Below are 13,155 nucleotides of genomic sequence, written 5' to 3' on the forward strand. Positions count from 1 at the left end.
AGGCAGGGGCAGCAGCAGCAGCGCTGAGGCAGGGGCAGCAGCAGCAGCGCTGAGGCAGGGGCAGCAGCAGCAGCGCTGAGGCAGGGGCAGCAGCAGCAGCGCTGAGGCAGGGGCAGCAGCAGCAGCGCTGAGGCAGGGGCAGCAGCAGCGCTGAGGCAGGGGCAGCAGCAGCGCTGAGGCAGGGGCAGCAGCAGCGCTGAGGCAGGGGCAGCTGCACTGGGGCAGGGGCAGCTGCACTGGGGCAGGTGGGCTCTGTGGTGGTGGCAGCGGGCGGCGCTCTGCGGTGCGGTGGTGGCAGCGGGCTGTGCTCCGGTACAGGGACGGCGGCTCCGCCGCGATTTCTTCGCAGCCCGGAGGCCCCCGCACTTCCCTTGCTGGCCGCCGCCATGTTGCAGTGGCCTCCGGGAGCATGGACGCCGGAAAGAATCTGCCGCAGACCTCAAAATTTGAAATCTCATTTTCAAAAGTGAGAGCCGGCTAATGGTGCCAAAAATGAGAGCAATAGCTTTAACAACCGGTTCCACCGAACCGGGGAGAACCCGCTGAATCCCACCCCTGGCTGCGCCCCGAGGGCTCATAGTGCTGCGCTGTGTGGAGTGGGATTCGAACCCACGCCTCCACGTGGTGACTGCAGACGCTGAACACGCTCCCTGGTGCACAACAGCTTGCACCTCCAGGGACCAGTACTGCTGCTGTCAGGAGTGGGATTCGAACCCACGCCTCTACGGGAGACTGCCCCGAGGGCTCATAGTGCTGCGCTGTGTGGTGCGGGGTGGGCAGGGTCAGCGCTGCGTCCCCAGGGCTCATAGTGCTCCGCTGTGTGGTGCGGGGTGGGTGGGGTCAGCGCTGCGCCCCCAGGGCTTATAGCGCTGCGCTGTGTGGTGCGGCGTGGGCGGGGTCAGCGCTGCACCCCCAGGGCTCATAGTGCTCCGCTGTGTGGTGCGGGGTCATCTCCCATCTCCTCCCTGGCTCTGTGCTGCTGTGTAAGATCGCTTAGTGGTGGGGGAGGGGCGGCAGTGACTGGCCGGTGGGCAGGGTCACTGTGCTATGGGAACCAAGATCCGGCCTGCATAGAAGGTGGAAGAGGGAGGAGTCGTGTGACACGCCGAGCTGCCTGTGACTCATCCCCTGGCTCGGGGGGCGGAGTCAGTGCCGTGCAGCACACAAACAGTCTCTCCCTGGCTTGCAGTACAGTGAGGCTGGGGGATGGGCGGCCGGGCTCTGTGTCACGTGGCTCCGAGCCCACCCCCTGCTTTCTCGGTCTAACTGCAGCAACAATGACGTCACCTGAGCGCCAGATTTGAACCTTGGAGCTGCCGGCCGGTAACTGTATGCCTGTATGGGGTCAGCTGTGGGGGGAGGCAGGGGGTCCCTGCAGAGTGTATGGGGTCAGCTGTGGGGGGCACTGCGGGTAGACAGGGGGTCCCTGCAGAGTGTATGGGGTCAGCTGTGGGGGGCACTGCGTGGGAGACAGGGTGTCCCTGCAGAGTGTTTGGGGTCAGCTGTGGGGGGCACTGCGTGGGAGACAGGTGGTCCCTGCAGGGGGAGGTGAGGACAGTGTATGGGCACAGCTGTGGGGGGCATGGCGGGGTACAGGCGTTCCCTGTGGGGTAGGGGAGGGTTAGGGGGGCTGTGTTGTCACTCTGCTGTGAACACTAATTATGAATGCAATATTTCCCTTATTAATTATTGTTTTTTTATTTCTCTGTCTCTCAGTAGGTAACACTTGGGGCAGTCGCCCGCTCTCTGTGTGTCTGCTGGCAATATACGCTCGTAGAAAAAGGGGTTAATGTACCAGTACAATTCATAGGACTTAATTTTTATTCTATGTCAAAATTCAATAATTTCCTTTTCCCTTTTTTTTCCAATAGGTAACAAGGCATTGTGGACACTAAACTGGCTCAAGAACTGGCGGGACAAGGACACCAAGTTTGCCTAATGGACGACATCGCTATGGAGGAACACAGCTCTCCGGCCACCATCATCATGTGGAGCAGCTAAGCCTCTTCATCCTCGGTTTGGGTGACAATCCATGTATGTATGGTCTAAGGAGCGGTCATGGCACATGTACATACATGTATGTGTAAACATGTATATACAGTCAGCTGTCATGGCACTCGGGAAGTCACACCAGGGGGCTGTGTGGCCCTGTAGGCCTCTACACCACCACACAGCCTCCCGCAACCCGCTCTACAGCACCACACAGCCTCCCGCAGCCCCGTCTACACCACCACACTTCCTCCTCCAGCCTCTGTCTCCCCCCTCCAGTCCCTGACGCCCCCCCCTCCAGCCTCCTTCCTAATTTAGAGCTTTTGGGTTTTTTTATCAGCATAAATTGTAATTTAAGAAACGATTGTCCATTCAAGAAGAGATTTGTGTTGGCAGATTATCCTAGGAAAGCGTGTTAGATGCTAATAATCGTGCTGCCCATCTCACCCGACGAGCAAGCAGCACCCTTGTTCGTTGGGTGAATTGACCTTTTAAGGGAGCCCGACGTACTCACTAAATTGTCCCTATCCCTAAGTTTTTTTGGATGCAGATTGCTCTCACACGAGTGTTTTTTTGATTTGGAAAAGAAAGAAATGAGGATGGAGAATCAAAACTTTAAGGCTAAAAAATATACTCACACATATATACACCAACTGTATAGACACACATATAAATATTTATGGTGTATACATTAGGCTATAAGACCTGGAGACTGTTATTACACATGCTGCCACTAGGTTTATTTTCTTTTCTTTAAAAAAAAAAAAAAGATGCAACGGACCATAAGAACACCCCAATTTTCAGTAGGAAAATAGGGGGAAAAAAAATAATGTGTCAAATGGGGGTCCGTCTTACAGTCCGAATTCAGCTTACCTGGGAAGGGATCTGGCACAGGTGAAGTAGTCACAGGGGTCATTCAGTGGTCCAGGCTCGTGCGGTGGCGGCTCTGTGCTAGGGCAGGTTGGTTGTGCTGGGGCAGCAGCGCTGGGGGAGAGGCAGCAGCGCTGGGGCAGGGGCAGCAGCAGCGCTGAGGCAGGGGCAGCAGCAGCGCTGAGGCAGGGGCAGCAGCAGCGCTGAGGCAGGGGCAGCAGCAGCGCTGAGGCAGGGGCAGCAGCAGCGCTGAGGCAGGGGCAGCAGCAGCGCTGAGGCAGGTGGGCTCTGTGGTGGTGGCAGCGGGCGGCGCTCTGCGGTGCGGTGGTGGCAGCGGGCTGTGCTCCGGTACAGGGACGGCGGCTCCGCCGCGATTTCTTCGCAGCCCGGAGGCCCCCGCACTTCCCTTGCTGGCCGCCGCCATGTTGCAGTGGCCTCCGGGAGCATGGACGCCGGAAAGAATCTGCCGCAGACCTCAAAATTTGAAATCTCATTTTCAAAAGTGAGAGCCGGCTAATGGTGCCAAAAATGAGAGCAATAGCTTTAACAACCGGTTCCACCGAACCGGGGAGAACCCGCTGAATCCCACCCCTGGCTGCGCCCCGAGGGCTCATAGTGCTGCGCTGTGTGGAGTGGGATTCGAACCCACGCCTCCACGTGGTGACTGCAGACGCTGAACACGCTCCCTGGTGCACAACAGCTTGCACCTCCAGGGACCAGTACTGCTGCTGTCAGGAGTGGGATTCGAACCCACGCCTCTACGGGAGACTGCCCCGAGGGCTCATAGTGCTGCGCTGTGTGGTGCGGGGTGGGCAGGGTCAGCGCTGCGCCCCCAGGGCTCATAGTGCTCCGCTGTGTGGTGCGGGGTGGGTGGGGTCAGCGCTGCGCCCCCAGGGCTTATAGCGCTGCGCTGTGTGGTGCGGCGTGGGCGGGGTCAGCGCTGCACCCCCAGGGCTCATAGTGCTCCGCTGTGTGGTGCGGGGTCATCTCCCATCTCCTCCCTGGCTCTGTGCTGCTGTGTAAGATCGCTTAGTGGTGGGGGAGGGGCGGCAGTGACTGGCCGGTGGGCAGGGTCACTGTGCTATGGGAACCAAGATCCGGCCTGCATAGAAGGTGGCAGAGGGAGGAGTCGTGTGACACGCCGAGCTGCCTGTGACTCATCCCCTGGCTCGGGGGGCGGAGTCAGCGCCGTGCAGCACACAAACAGTCTCTCCCTGGCTTGCAGTACAGTGAGGCTGGGGGATGGGCGGCCGGGCTCTGTGTCACGTGGCTCCGAGCCCACCCCCTGCTTTCTCGGTCTAACTGCAGCAACAATGACGTCACCTGAGCGCCAGATTTGAACCTTGGAGCTGCCGGCCGGTAACTGTATGCCTGTATGGGGTCAGCTGTGGGGGGAGGCAGGGGGTCCCTGCAGAGTGTATGGGGTCAGCTGTGGGGGGCACTGCGGGTAGACAGGGGGTCCCTGCAGAGTGTATGGGGTCAGCTGTGGGGGGCACTGCGGGTAGACAGGGGGTCCCTGCAGAGTGTATGGGGTCAGCTGTGGGGGGCACTGCGGGTAGACAGGGGGTCCCTGCAGAGTGTATGGGGTCAGCTGTGGGGGGCACTACGGGGGAGACAGGGGGTCCCTGCAGAGTGTATGGGGTCAGCTGTGGGGGGCACTGCGTGGGAGACAGGGGGTCCCTGCAGAGTGTTTGGGGTCAGCTGTGGGGGGCACTGCGTGGGAGACAGGTGGTCCCTGCAGGGGGAGGTGAGGACAGTGTATGGGCACAGCTGTGGGGGGCATGGCGGGGTACAGGCGTTCCCTGTGGGGTAGGGGAGGGTTAGGGGGGCTGTGTTGTCACTCTGCTGTGAACACTAATTATGAATGCAATATTTCCCTTATTAATTATTGTTTTTTTATTTCTCTGTCTCTCAGTAGGTAACACTTGGGGCAGTCGCCCGCTCTCTGTGTGTCTGCTGGCAATATACGCTCGTAGAAAAAGGGGTTAATGTACCAGTACAATTCATAGGACTTAATTTCCTTTTCCCTTTTTTTTCCAATAGGTAACAAGGCATCGTGGACACTAAACTGGCTCAAGAACTGGCGGGACAAGGACACCAAGTTTGCCTAATGGACGACATCGCTATGGAGGAACACAGCTCTCCGGCCACCATCATCATGTGGAGCAGCTAAGCCTCTTCATCCTCGGTTTGGGTAAGTGACAATCCATGTATGTATGGTCTAAGGAGCGGTCATGGCACATGTACATACATGTATGTGTAAACATGTATATACAGTCAGCTGTCATGGCACTCGGGAAGTCACACCAGGGGGCTGTGTGGCCCTGTAGGCCTCTACACCACCACACAGCCTCCCGCAACCCGCTCTACAGCACCACACAGCCTCCCGCAGCCCCGTCTACACCACCACACTTCCTCCTCCAGCCTCTGTCTCCCCCCTCCAGTCCCTGACGCCCCCCCCTCCAGCCTCCTTCCTAATTTAGAGCTTTTGGGTTTTTTTATCAGCATAAATTGTCATTTAAGAAACGATTGTCCATTCAAGAAGAGATTTGTGTTGGCAGATTATCCTAGGAAAGCGTGTTAGATGATAATAATCGTGCTGCCCATCTCACCCGACGAGCAAGCAGCACCAGGGTGGATAAAAATCTTGAATTTTTTAAAAAAAATCAAAAAAATCAGATTTTTTTGATTTAAATCAGATTTTTTTGATTTAAATCATTTGATTGCAGTTTTCATAATGTGATTTCAAACGGCAAACAAGTCCTTGGATATCCTTTTGACAGTATTTGCACTTTGCTCTTGCACCTTTCTTTCCAAGATCTGCTGCTGGCATCTCAACAAAATGAACCCAAATAGGGTCTCTCTTACGACCTGCTGCCATGGCTCACACAGATCACTTATGAAGTTTGATTGTTACTACAGCCTGAGCCAAGCACTGCTGATGTTACTCCAGCCTGAGCCAAGTACTGCTGACTATCCAACAAGTTTGGGCATGTCAACTGAATGCAGGGAAAAAGAAACTAAACCAAAACTGAAACCAAGCTAGAAGTGTGGAATTAAAGGGGCAGTATGAACAAAATGTGGAGGCTATTAATAGTTTATACAATTAAGACATGCTGCTTTTAAACACCTACCTATTGCCATATAGTAAAACAAAAAAGATTTTTACTTACTTTGGGGTCCCCCCCTCACCCTGGCGTTAGATCGTTGCCCCTACTTTCGTCCGTGTAACTATGGGCGCACATGCACACTGCTCTCACTTCTCATTTTAATCGTGATTTATATTAAAAAAAAAACCTTTTGATTTAAACCAGTGATTTAAATCATGATTAAAATCATGATTTAAATCGATCCGATTTAAATAGAAAAAAATCTTTTGATTTAAATCGTGATTTAAATCATGATTTAAATCGGCGTGATTTAAATCAATCCACCCTGAGCAGCACCCTTGTTCGTTGGGTGAATTGACCTTTTAAGGGAGCCCGACGTACTCACTAAATTGTCCCTATCCCTAAGTTTTTTTGGATGCAGATTGCTCTCACACGAGTGTTTTTTTGATTTGGAAAAGAAAGAAATGAGGATGGAGAATCAAAACTTTAAGGCTAAAAAATATACTCACACATATATACACCAACTGTATAGACACACATATAAATATTTATGGTGTATACATTAGGCTATAAGACCTGGAGACTGTTATTACACATGCTGCCACTAGGTTTATTTTCTTTTCTTTAAAAAAAAACAAAAAAAAAAAAAAAACTGTCGCTGTCAGGAGTGGGATTCGAACCCACGCCTCCACGTGGTGACTGCAGACGCTGAACACGCTCCCTGGTGCACAACAGCTTGCACCTCCAGGGACCAGTACTGCTGCTGTCAAGGAGTGGGATTTGAACCCACGCCTCCACATGTGGTGACTGCAGACGCTTAACACGCTCCCTGGTGCACAACAGCTTGCACCTCCAGGGACCAGTACTGCTGCTGTCAGGAGTGGGATTCGAACCCACGCCTCCACGGGAGACTGCAACCTGAACACAGTGCCTTAGACCACTAGGCCATCCTGACTGCTGACATTGACATGCTCCCTGGTGACACAAGAGTTTGCACCACCAGGGACTTCAGTACAGATCTGCTGTCCAAATCAGACATTGGGGCCCCTGGTGGGACTTCTGGCAAAGCCAGAGGGGACATTGGGATGTCATTTGAAAGCTAATTACCAGACTGAGGTGAGGGAGCAGTTCTTGGGGCTGTGTGGTGCTCTGTTGGGCATTTGTGCACCCTCAAGCCTGCACCACAAGGACCACTTTTATCCATGGACAGCCAGGCTCTGACCCCCTGAATTCAAATTCCATTTGAATTCAAATACAACACAAAAAACACAAAAAGTTGTGCATACAACTTATACCACAATGAACAGATTACTAATAAAACAATCCACCAGGAGTTAACAGTGGACATGTGGAGCTTTCATGTAGCCTCACTGTGCCCAGTAACATTGGCTGGTCACCCTACATGAGAAAAAATTGTAATATTCCAATATTCAAAACTCTGTCCCTGTCTAATTTCTTTGTAACAAGACATCAGATGATCGTAGATAAAGGCATTTTATTCAACTTTTCACAAAGTAAACAGAGAGGCTGTAAAAACATCAAGAGACATTTTTTGGCTTAAAAAAAAAAAAAAAATTAAACTGATGAATCAGCTGGTAAGTTTTTTTGGATGTACAGTGGTCAGATGGATTTGAGAAGGACGTTCTCTCGGCAGACGGGTGCCTGTTATACCCTATAGAATATATTCAGTGTACACGTCCTGGTGTGAAAAGAACCTAATATATATATTTTTTTTTTTTACTCCAAAAACAGAAAAAAAAACAGAGTGAAGGCCATCAGTTTCCACCAGACACAAACAAACCTAAGTTTGCTTCGGCCAGAAATCACTCGAAATAAAAGGGCTTCCAGGACCTTCAGGCCCCTGAAGCTTAAAACTAGTGAAGAGACTGGGGAGGTGAAAAGTAAATTATATATATACACACCACCTGCCCAGACTGGACTGATGACGACCCGACCAGAACCCGTGTGAGGCCTAGTCGGCCCCGGTAACTGAAAAGGCCACTACTGTTATGCTTTTAATCCTTTCCCAGTCATATAAAAGAATTTAAAAAAAAATGGCCGGAGAGTTGCTATATGGCGCAAGTTCCCCCCCAAAAAAAGTTTCTAACACATTCAGTTACAAATGTGTAATTTTCCTACATCTGAGGGGGAAAAGGCCACCATGGAGGTGTGTGTAAGAAGGTATGGGCGCTCCCAGGGTCCTCCATCACATACAGAGGCCTAGAGACATCACCGGCCTCACACGGCCCCGAACTACGCGCACAGACTGAAGAAGAAGGGGCTCCGCCATTACCGGAGGAGATTGTGCGCCTCCATGCTGCGGTTCTGGAGCACACCACGGCCACACGGAGCGGGGGGGACGGCATTATGGTATCAGGCCGCCGAGATCTCCCCCTCACGAAAACCTCCTGACTCGGCGGAGACACGGTGAGGAGGACCGCAGCCGCTGCTACAGATGGCGGCACTTCCGCCTGTGCTCCGCCACCACAGGAACTAAAATGGCGGCCGGGCGGGGAAGTGACGTGTGGTGAGGAGACGTGGGAGGCCGGACTGAGTCATGGAGGAGGCGACGGTGGTGTCGTAATGTTTGCTGTGGAGAGAGCGCAGCAGAGGAGCGGAGCTGTCAGCGGGGAAGAGCGCGGCACAACACAAAGCCCGGAGGAGGGAGCGGCGACACCCCGCAGAGGACAGAAGGGAGACGGTGTGTGGGGGGAGAGAGTGGGGGGAGCAGAGGCTGAGCATGGGGGGGAGCAGAGGCTGAGCATGGGGGGGAGCAGAGGCTGAGCATGGGGGGGGGGGGAGCAGAGGCTGAGCATGGGGGGGGGAGCAGAGGCTGAGCATGGGGGGGGGAGCAGAGGCTGAGCATGGGGGGGGGAGCAGAGGCTGAGCATGGGGGGGGGAGCAGAGGCTGAGCATGGGGGGAGCAGAGGCTGAGCATGGGGGGGGAGCAGAGGCTGAGCATGGGGGGAGGGAGCAGAGGCTGAGCATGGGAGGGGGAGCAGAGGATGAGCATGGGGGGGGAGCAGAGGCTGAGCATGGGGGGGAGCAGAGGCTGAGCATGGGGGGGAGCAGAGGCTGAGCATGGGGGGGGGGGAGCAGAGGCTGAGCATGGGGGGGGAGCAGAGGCTGAGCATGGGGGGGGGAGCAGAGGCTGAGCATGGGGGGAGCAGAGGCTGAGCATGGGGGGGGAGCAGAGGCTGAGCATGGGGGGAGGGAGCAGAGGCTGAGCATGGGAGGGGGAGCAGAGGATGAGCATGGGGGGGGAGCAGAGGCTGAGCATGGGGGGGAGCAGAGGCTGAGCATGGGGGGGGGGGGAGCAGAGGCTGAGCATGGGGGGGGAGCAGAGGCTGAGCATGGGGGGGGGGAGCAGAGGCTGAGCATGGGGGGGAGCAGAGGCTGAGCATGGGGGGGGGAGCAGAGGCTGAGCATGGGGGGGAGCAGAGGCTGAGCATGGGGGGGGAGCAGAGGCTGAGCATGGGGGGGGAGCAGAGGCTGAGCATGGGGGGGGGAGCAGAGGCTGAGCATGGGGGGGGAGCAGAGGCTGAGCATGGGGGGGGAGCAGAGGCTGAGCATGGGGGGGGAGCAGAGGCTGAGCATGGGGGGGAGCAGAGGCTGAGCATGGGGGGGAGCAGAGGCTGAGCATGGGGGGGGGGAGCAGAGGCTGAGCATGGGGGGGGGGGGAGCAGAGGCTGAGCATGGGGGGGGAGCAGAGGCTGAGCATGGGGGGAGCAGAGGATGGTGCTTAGGGGGCGGAGCCGGAGCTGGAGTGTGGTGGACGGGAGATAAAACACAACCTTGGTATGTAGGGCTGTGGAGTCGGAGTCGGAGCTCATTTTGGTGGAGTCGGAGTTGGTATAAAATGGACCGATTCCGACTCCTAAAATATATAATAAATTGGGTACAGTAGTTCAATGCAGAATGTGCTGAATATTTTTTCATAGGAATTTGGGAAAGTTATGAAATGTCCTATAAATGACTGTTCTATTCCTGATCTAAGGCTACATTCACACACAGCGTTTTTGCTGCGTTTTTTGAGGATACGTTTTTCAGTTGCAAAAGCAGATCAGCTTTTTAAAAACTGCATCACCTGAAAGGTTTTTGAGCTCATAGATAATGTTTTCAATATCAGAGCAGATTTCTAATCTGCTTTTATTTATATATCTGTCTATCCATATCATATCTGTACCAAAAAGAATGAAAGCCGGATAGCACACAGACTAACGCTCCTTTTTTTTTAGCACCAGTCAGGTCCACCTCATAGCTGCCCAAAAGGACGCCCAGGACAGGCATTGCTCGTCTTCAGTAACATCAACTGATAGTTGGAATAAATATACTGCATTCACCACCACATCTTCTTAAGGTGCAGGCTTTATTTTCAAGTGTAGGGGTGTGCAGTATGAGGTTCTGCCCCCCCCCCAGGTTTGATCCTGGCTACGCCCATGATGTGGATGTAGCCTGAGGATCTAGGCTTTGTCTTAGCCGAGATAAGTCATAGTATGTGTGTGTGTATATATATATATATACACACATACACACACACACACACTACAGACCAAAGGTTTGGACACACCTCAATCAAAGCGTATTCTTTATTTTCATGACTATGGTTTAATAAGTGGGATTTCTTGCCTTATAAATGGGGTTGGGACCATCAGTTGTGCAGAAGTCTGGTGGATACACAGCTGATAGTCCTACTGAATAGACTATTAGAATTTGTATTATGGCAAGAAAAAAGCAGCTGAGTAAAGAAAAACGAGTGGCCATTATTACTTTAAGAAATGAAGGTCAGTCAGTCCGAAAAATTGGGAAAACTTTGAAAGTGTCCCCACGTGCAGTGGCAAAAACCATCAAGCGCTACAAAGAAACTGGCTCACATGAGGACCGCTCCAGGAAAGGAAGACCAAGAGTCACCTCTGCTGCGGAGGATAAGTTCATCCGAGTCACCAGCCTCAGAAATCGCAGGTTAACAGCAGCTCAGATCAGAGACCAGGTCAATGCCACACAGAGTTCTAGCAGCAGACACATCTCTACAACAACTGCTAAGAGGAGACTTTGTGCAGCAGGCCTTCATGGTAAAATAGCTGCTAGGAAACCACTGCTAAGGACAGGCAACAAGCAGAAGAGACTTGTTTGGGCTAAAGAACTCAAGGAATGGACATTAGACCAGTGGAAATCTGTGCTTTGGTCTGATGAGTCCAAATTTGAGATCTTTGGTTCCAACCACCTTGTCTTTGTGCGACGCAGAAAAGGTGAACGGATGGACTCTACATGCCTGGTTCCCACCGTGAAGCATGGAGGAGGAGGTGTGATGGTGTGGGGGTGCTTTACTGGTGACACTGTTGGGGATTTATTAAAAATTGAAGGCATACTGAACCAGCATGGCCACCACAGCATCTTGCAGCGGCATGCTATTCCATCCGGTTTGTGTTTAGCTGGACCATCATTTATTTTTCAACAGGACAATGACCTCAAACACACCTCCAGGCTGTGTAAGGGCTATTTGACCAAGAAGGAGAGTGATCGGGTGCTACGCCAGATGACCTGGCCTCCACAGTCACCAGACCTGAACCCAATCGAGATGGTTTGGGGTGAGCTGGACCGCAGAGTGAAGGCCAAAGGGCCAACAAGTGCTAAGCATCTCTGGGAACTCCTTCAAGACTGTTGGAAGTCCATTTCCAGTGACTACCTCTTGAAGCTCATCAATAGAATGCCAAGAGTGTGCAAAGCAGTAATCAAAGCAAAAGGTGGCTACTTTGAAGAACCTAGAATATAAGACACATTTTCAGTTGTTTCACACTTTTTTGTTAATTATATAATTCCACATGTGTTAATTCATAGCTTTGATGCCTTCAGAGTGAATCTACAATTTTCATAGTCATGAAAATAAAGCAAACTCTTTGAATGAGAAGGTGTGTCCAAACTTTGGTCTGTACAGCCATGGCTAAAAATTTTGAGAATGACACAAATAATAATTTTTACAAAGTCTACTGCTTCATTTTTTCTAATGGCAATTTGCATATACTCCAGAATGTTATAAAGAGTGATCAGCTTAACAGCAATTACTTGCAAAGTCAATATTTGCCTAGAAAATTAACTTTATCCCCCAAAATACATTTCAACATCATTGCAGCCCTGCCTTAAAAGGACCAGCTAACATCGTTTCAGTGATTGCTCCATTAACACAGGTGTGGGTGTTGATGAGGACAGGGCTGGAGATCAATCTGTCATGATTAAGTAAGAATGACACCACTGGACACTTTAAAAGGAGGCTGGTGCTTGGCATCATTGTTTCTCTTCTGTTAACCATGGTTATCTCTAAAGAAACACGTGCAGTCATCATTGCACTGCACAAAAATGGCCTAACAGGGAAGAGTATCGCAGCTAGAAAGAATGCACCTCAGTCAACAATCTATCGCATCATCAAGAACTTCAAGGAGAGAGGTTCCCTTGTTGCCAAAAAGGCTCCAGGGCGCCCAAGAAAGACCAGCAAGCGCCAGGACCGTCTCTTAAAAGTGCTTCAGCTGTGGGATCGGACTACCAGCAGTGCAGAGCTTGCTCAGGAATGGCAGCAGGCAGGTGTGAGTGCTTCTGCACACGCTGTGAGGCGGAGACTCTTGGAGCAAGGCCTGGTCTCAAGGAGGACAGCAAAGAAGCCACTTCTCTCCAGAAAAAACATCATGGACAGACTGATATTCTGCAAGAGGTACAGGGAGTGGACTGCTGAGGACTGGGGTAAAGTCATTTTCTCTGATGAATCCCCTTTTCGATTGTTTGGGACATCTGGAAAACGGCTTATTCGGAGAAGACCAGGTGAGCGCTACCACCAGTCTTGTCTCATGCCAACTGTCAAGCATCCTGAAACCAGGGCCGCCATCAGGGCATGACAGGCCTTACATGTGTATGGGGCCCGGTGATTAGGGGGGCCCGACCATGCTGGCAGCCCGATCCGCGCTGGGGCCCCCCTACATTTTATACAGGCTTCTGCAGCTATATTTTAAATTCTGACTCAGCGCCTGCCGGGCCCCTCGGGCAGGCCCCCCCCCCCCCCCCCCGCACCATGGTCCAGCCAGCGCCGAAATCCCCCCCTGCACAATGGTCCAGCCACAGCTCCGCCCTCACCTGACGTCACACACTGCTCTGCTCCTCCACTTCCTCATTCAGTCAGTGTGCCACGTGGGACTGGGAG

General features: G+C 52.7%; 1 non-coding gene across 1 annotated transcript; it reads right to left on the reverse strand.

Annotated features, from left to right (window-relative positions):
• Positions 1 to 6,841: 6,841 nt before the first annotated feature.
• On the reverse strand, positions 6,842 to 6,924 carry TRNAL-CAG (transfer RNA leucine (anticodon CAG)). Its single transcript has one exon. It is a non-coding gene; the product is annotated as a tRNA-Leu (tRNA).
• Between the last annotated feature and the right edge of the window lie 6,231 nt (positions 6,925 to 13,155).

This window comes from Dendrobates tinctorius, unplaced genomic scaffold, assembly GCF_039654945.1.
Source record: "Dendrobates tinctorius isolate UK_male_01 unplaced genomic scaffold, ASM3965494v1 ptg000119l, whole genome shotgun sequence".
NCBI classification, from domain to species: domain Eukaryota; kingdom Metazoa; phylum Chordata; class Amphibia; order Anura; family Dendrobatidae; genus Dendrobates; species Dendrobates tinctorius.